Here is a 6,033-nt window from a genome sequence, read left to right on the forward strand (position 1 = left end):
GTATCTTATCGCACAGATTGAGATAAGAGTCATGCTGCTGGTTTCTCTTTGGTAGGATGACTTCTTGATGCTTATGAGGACAATATTTTGCTAACATACACAGTTGTGATCTGCAAAATAACATCCTGGTCGGTTGGAACCCACCTAACTGCAGTTGCACTGATCCTCCCCAATCACCCATATAGCCACAAGGCCTGCATAAGCCCAGGGCGTATCCATTGATCTCAGAAAAACATCCCCAAATGAATCAGTTATTTCCTCAAAATAAGAATAACTCTATCCATCAATAAATACCGTGGTTTAAGTTTTCTATCCAATCAAACACTGATAGATCAACATCAACTTACTTTATCGATTGTCCATGACACAAAAACTAGTTGAGAAAGAAAGCATGCTCGTAAGCATATAAGCCATCATTCTGTTAGTCAAAGTCAAAGTCAGTATTGCATATTTACAGAGTCACTGTAAGTATGATGTAAGGTGGTGAAATCAAGAACATGACAAGAAGTAGAAGATTCGATAAGATGACTATAGTTGAGTCCACCGTTATAATGACATTGATTTACAATAATGTTGCTATCATTGTCTATTATTCGACAAAGCAGATAGCGCTATCATTTTCCAGCTCCGCAGCGTAGCCAGAACGTTTCTTAACAAAGTAGAAGTATAATTAATGAACAAAACATTAATTTATTCGTAATAAAGAAAATTTATTATTTAATCTCTCTATATATAAAAATGAATGTCTGTTTGTGTATTAGTTTGTTTGTTCCCTATAGACTCGAAAACTACTTGACAGAACGGCATGAAACTTTGGGAATATGTTGTGTGAATATTGGGGATGGTTTCTGACCATAAATTTTTATGGCGGGGGGGCTAATAATAATAATAATCCATTTTACAGACCTATGTTTTTGAAATTGTCGGCCGAGCGGCTAACGTAGAACGGGAAGATCATCATGATTCAAGATCATGTTGTGATAATATGATTTAGCATCTAAACTTACCAGCTGTAATAAACACATCATTATGTGATGAAATTGCTTACTGGTATTAAAACGGTAGTTTTAAGCACATAGGAAGTCCGTATTGAGATGTAAATGGAAATATTGATTGTAAATAAAAAAATACATGATTCACCAAATAAAGTCAAGTGTGACATGAGATACATTGACTTTTTGGCGGTACTAAGTTCGCCGGGTAAGCTATAGTCATATAATAACATATTTTCTTGACGAATAAAATGTAATTGATTACTTTCAACAAGAGTGAACAGTTGATATTTCAGGAGATATGCCGGTATCAGTTATATTCTATAGAAGGCGGAGAATCAACGAAGCTGTTCTCCTATCTTTTCACGCTGCCATTATAACGTGAACACCATAAAGCAAGTGTTTCGTGTCTTTATTTGGTGTGTTTATCGTTGACAATTAACCCTCTATAATTATGTCTACAACCATCTTTTTAAGAGGCGATAAAAATAGCAGAACGCACTAACTACCGATTTCCGAATAGATGGATTCGCTTATGTAGCGAATACGAAACCTGCTTCCTTCGCGAGATGAGAAGGACTGTAAAAAATAGGCTACTTTCACACGATAGGAGACGTGCAACTTGAACACTGAACAGTGTTCACGTTTTTTTGTCAAAGTACATTGAGTCAAATCGTGTCTTTCACATGGTGACTCAAAGCTTTCTATTATCATATAATTATACGGTAAAAACGAATAGGTACTGTACTATACAGTACGTAAGTACTGTAGCTATTATAATACAACTTATTATAATACAACTATATAATACAACTTGTACAATGTATTCGTGTAGGAAATTTGGTAGGATATTTATCTTGATTTCTGAAAATACCCCAAAATAAGGGAGTAAGATAACTTTGAAAAACCAAAGTTTTCCTGCCGATTGAAGAAACATTAAAAATTAGTCTTAATAAGACATATTATGGTATGTCTTAGATTAAAAACGTGTAACAAATATCAGATCAATATTCAAGCTATCAAGCTTTTCATAAATTTATTTGTCTCCTCATGGCAGAAGGTTTGCGCTCAACGTTTTCACTTAAACATTTCTGTGATTAAATTGTGATAGAACACATTATCGTATTGATTTTCTAAATCCAGTTACATGTACATCGATTTTCGTAAAATTGATTTTTTACCGTTCCTATGAATTCTATGAATTCTTTATACAGGTTCAGCACAATTTCTTAAATAACATTATGTTTGATTCAACAGAATTCATAAGGACGACAAAACATCGAACAACAAAAAAAAACGCTTTCTGAGTAACTGGCTTTAAAAAAGCATGGCTTCACGAAATACAGTACGATAATTTAGAATAGTTGGTACAATGGTTATGCTTATCGCATTATGGCAGTACTGTGCTTGCTCACTCACTTCTCCAGTTGACACTTGTTGACTTGTCAGTTGTTTACTTGACTTGACTTTGACTCCTGTCATTACGCGATATCTGAGTTTGATGTGGAGCTGTTGATTACTGCAGTTTGCAACCGACCTGCTCGCAGAGTGATCAAAGAAGATTTCGTAGCTACCATTTCCCAACAGAAAAAGTTTGGTAAGTAGGATATTTCTATAATATGATTTTGTTTTCCTCGGTCTATGGAATAGTTTGAAAATCTATTATTTAGACTATAGGTTTTTCAATTTTGCTTGCTTTCTTCAGCATGTTTTTAGTTTCTCTTATTGATTCATTGCTGTATTTAGAAAAAACTACACTAAGTTTTGGTGATCCCAGCATAAAGATTTTTTTAGACATCAAAGGAATGTACTGCCTATCCATTCTAAATTAATTCATCTAATTATATTCATAATTTAATAATTGTCACAGAAATGTTCAAGTGAAAACGTTGGGCGCAAACCTACTGCCATGGGGAGACAAATAAAATTTATGAAAAGCTTGATAGTTTGAATAGTGATCTGGATATCTGTTACACGTTTTTAGTTCAAGACATAATATGTCTTAGAATAATTTTTAATCTGTTTTGTCAATCGGAAGGAAAACGTTGGTTTTTCAAAGTTATCTTACTCCCTTATTTTTGGGTATTTTTCAGAAATCAAGATAAATATCCCAACAAATTTCCTACACGAATACAGTGTAAGTTGTATTATAATAGCTACAGTATTACGTACTGTATAGTACAGTACCTGTTCGTTTTTACCGTATAATTACCGTATATGATAATAGAAAGCTTTATTAAAAACAGCCATAACTTCCTTGTTTTCGGATATTTTTAAAAACGGGACTTAAAGAATTTGGGGTCGCTGAATCCAAATCCGAAATCAGAAATCTTCTATCTATATTTTTAAGGAAGTTAGACTTAGAGAAAAAAAGATGAGTAATACTTTGAGTAAACGTCGTCGTAGTTGTTAGATCTGTCGGCTTATTTGTAAGATCCCCATGTGAAAGCACAGGAGAGCTGCAAAATATGAAATATGATCTTCAGTAATATGATCTTCCAGGAGCGAGGACTCTGCCGTGTGAAACTGGCCAATTTAACGGTACGTGAATACCCTAAATACCTATGTGATCTCCCGCACGTAGGCCTACTACCTTTAAAATTGTTTAAACTCTTTTTAAATAGAAAATGAACTTTTATTCAACCTTCTAATGGACTGTGGAGAGTAATATTGATTATTTTAAAATGTTTGAATTATTTATTGGGTAATCATTTTTTTAATATCCTGCTAAATCCTATATATAAATATGATAGAATTATTCAGTACCAAGCGGTTAGAAATCTCAATTAAAAATTGAAGTGGATGGAAATACTTTACTCAAAATCGTCAAACCAGTTTAGAAGAATCGTGAAACTTTTGCTCCGATTATTAGGTTTAGGCCTAACTTAACTACTATTATATCTACTCATCTACCATACTATTATAATTATGGTGGTACTCTTCTCCCATGTATGGTACAGATAGATATTGATATGGGCGTAACAATAACCAAGCCTATACTCGTTCCGATTTTCTAATGTGTGTTGGGCCTATACGGTACCTATTTCAATATAGACCTGATCTAATAATATGCTTGTGACAGTTTCAAGACTTTGGTCTACGGTTGCAGAAAAGTTTGTTAAATTTTATTCATTATTAAATGCCACTATAGTGAGGTCCACGTTATAATTGCAGTAGATATAAAGATAGGAGAATAGCGATGCCGATTCTCTGCATTAATTAATTATATTTCTACACTGTCAAAAACATAATTGGCATCGTTGTGGACCTAGAAAAGGATAATACCACCGGCTTTGTCGAATGATAGACAAGGATAGCAAAACCAAAGTTCATCAAATACTGTAATTATAACGTGGATCTCACTATAGAACCAATCGCAAAAAGCTTTTTGAATAGAAGGCTTCTTTGATTGGCTCTCGTGGTATTTAATCATGATCAAAATTTAACAGGCTTTTGTGCAATCGAGCCGCTACTATTTAATATGAATATCGATAACAATATCACTTTCACTCCTATTAGTATGGTATTCCTACATTGGAATCGAATTTTTACGTCCATCCTATTCCGTCCGTCCGTCTTCGTTCGCATAAGGGCTAAAACACACAAGGCGTTTTTCAGACGAGTCGGCACGGCATGACAGGACAAGAAACCCTCCGATTGGCTGATTAGGTTGGCATATCGCCGTCTGAAAAAACACCTCGTGTGCTTCGGCCCTTAGACTGACTCCGACTGACTCCCAGCAACATCAAGTGTCTATAGATGAAAATTGTTTTGGTCGGTCGGATGACGAATTCGGTTCCAATGTAGGAAAATCCTAGAAATAAAGTGTAAATCCTAATATTTTTAGTTGCTTCTACTGTTAGGACTGAAAATTACTGAAGTGTTCTAAAGTGGCTACGGTCTTGGGCCTAGATTGCGATCTTGACCTATGTTTGTGCAGGTCAATATCATTGAAAGGCCTATTACAATAAACTGGCAGTCAATATGAAACATCCAGCAGGGCTTGGGCCGTTGTTACGTCTTCATAAGAAAAGTTCATCTTTGAGGAACCAGGATAGCCAAGAAGATAGACAGATAGATAGCCAGGATAGACAAGAATTATAAAGTTTTAATTGCAAAATATTAAAATATTCGAAGGCTATTCAATTTTAATTAACGACGATGCAATAATACATTCAGTGATTCTTATTGTCTTACGAGAAATTCACTGTAAGTACTTGTATAGTTGAATATAATATGTACTTTAGTAGGCATACAGATTGTGTTTGTGCTTTGCCATGACAGTTTTACCTATCGATATATTAGGGGCAATTTAATTTTATCGATTTGATGACGCATTTTTTAAGTAATCTCAACTTAACGAAATTACAGTACGACCTAACATATATATCTTTAACCTGTGCAATGCATCAAATTTCATCATTTTCTGCTGTTTTTTTTAAACTTGGTTTTAGAAAAAAGCTGTAAAAAAGTTTAGAAAAACTCTGGAAAATTGTCGATATTTGGAGGTTTTCTGAAGCAATAAAGAAACAATCTTTACACAAGAATATTATTATTTCTAGACCTCAGCTGAACCTGTGAACCTTTATTGTCGTTTTGTTATCGAAAAACGAGAAAGCATAAATAGGAAACGCAAATAAATTTTGGCGTAAATATGATTTATTATTTAACAATTCGTCCCAATCTTAAGCCTATACGCGTCTAATCTATTCTCCCAATTATAGTATATCAATAATAGCAATGCGGCTGAAGTTGAAATACAGTACCTTTCATAATCGGAAATGAAGTGGTTAAACCAATTAGACAAGATTGCCATCTATAATCCAAAGGTCAGTGAAACGCTGAGTAATCCGGAACGTGTTACACCGTATTTCACCTTTCTCAAGAATAGCGGCGATGTGTTTAAACTCACGTAGTTTTCATACTATCTTTTCAAGCAACATTTTTGCTCATTCTAAATTTGAATGATGGGATTCCTATATTTTATTTTAATATCGAATTTAGGAAATCTATCAGCACCAGTAAAATTATCTCCACAAAA

The 6,033-nt window shown here is 34.1% G+C and overlaps 1 protein-coding gene across 2 annotated transcripts in view; it reads left to right on the forward strand.

The window, feature by feature from the left end:
- The window catches only part of LOC111047018 (serine/threonine-protein kinase haspin homolog), a 34,185-nt gene that overhangs the window by 8,918 nt on the left and 19,234 nt on the right, over positions 1–6,033 (forward strand). Inside the window, exon 1 of one of the 2 annotated variants that reach the window (XM_039422493.1) lies at positions 2,516–2,589. The exons of the other annotated variant lie outside the window; for it this stretch is intronic. The gene's annotated coding sequence lies outside the window, so the exon portion shown is untranslated. Of the gene's footprint in view, positions 1–2,515; positions 2,590–6,033 lie in introns of those variants that run through there. 2 annotated transcript variants of the gene reach the window in all.

The sequence above is a fragment of the Nilaparvata lugens genome, chromosome 1 (genome assembly GCF_014356525.2).
Source record: "Nilaparvata lugens isolate BPH chromosome 1, ASM1435652v1, whole genome shotgun sequence".
NCBI classification, from domain to species: domain Eukaryota; kingdom Metazoa; phylum Arthropoda; class Insecta; order Hemiptera; family Delphacidae; genus Nilaparvata; species Nilaparvata lugens.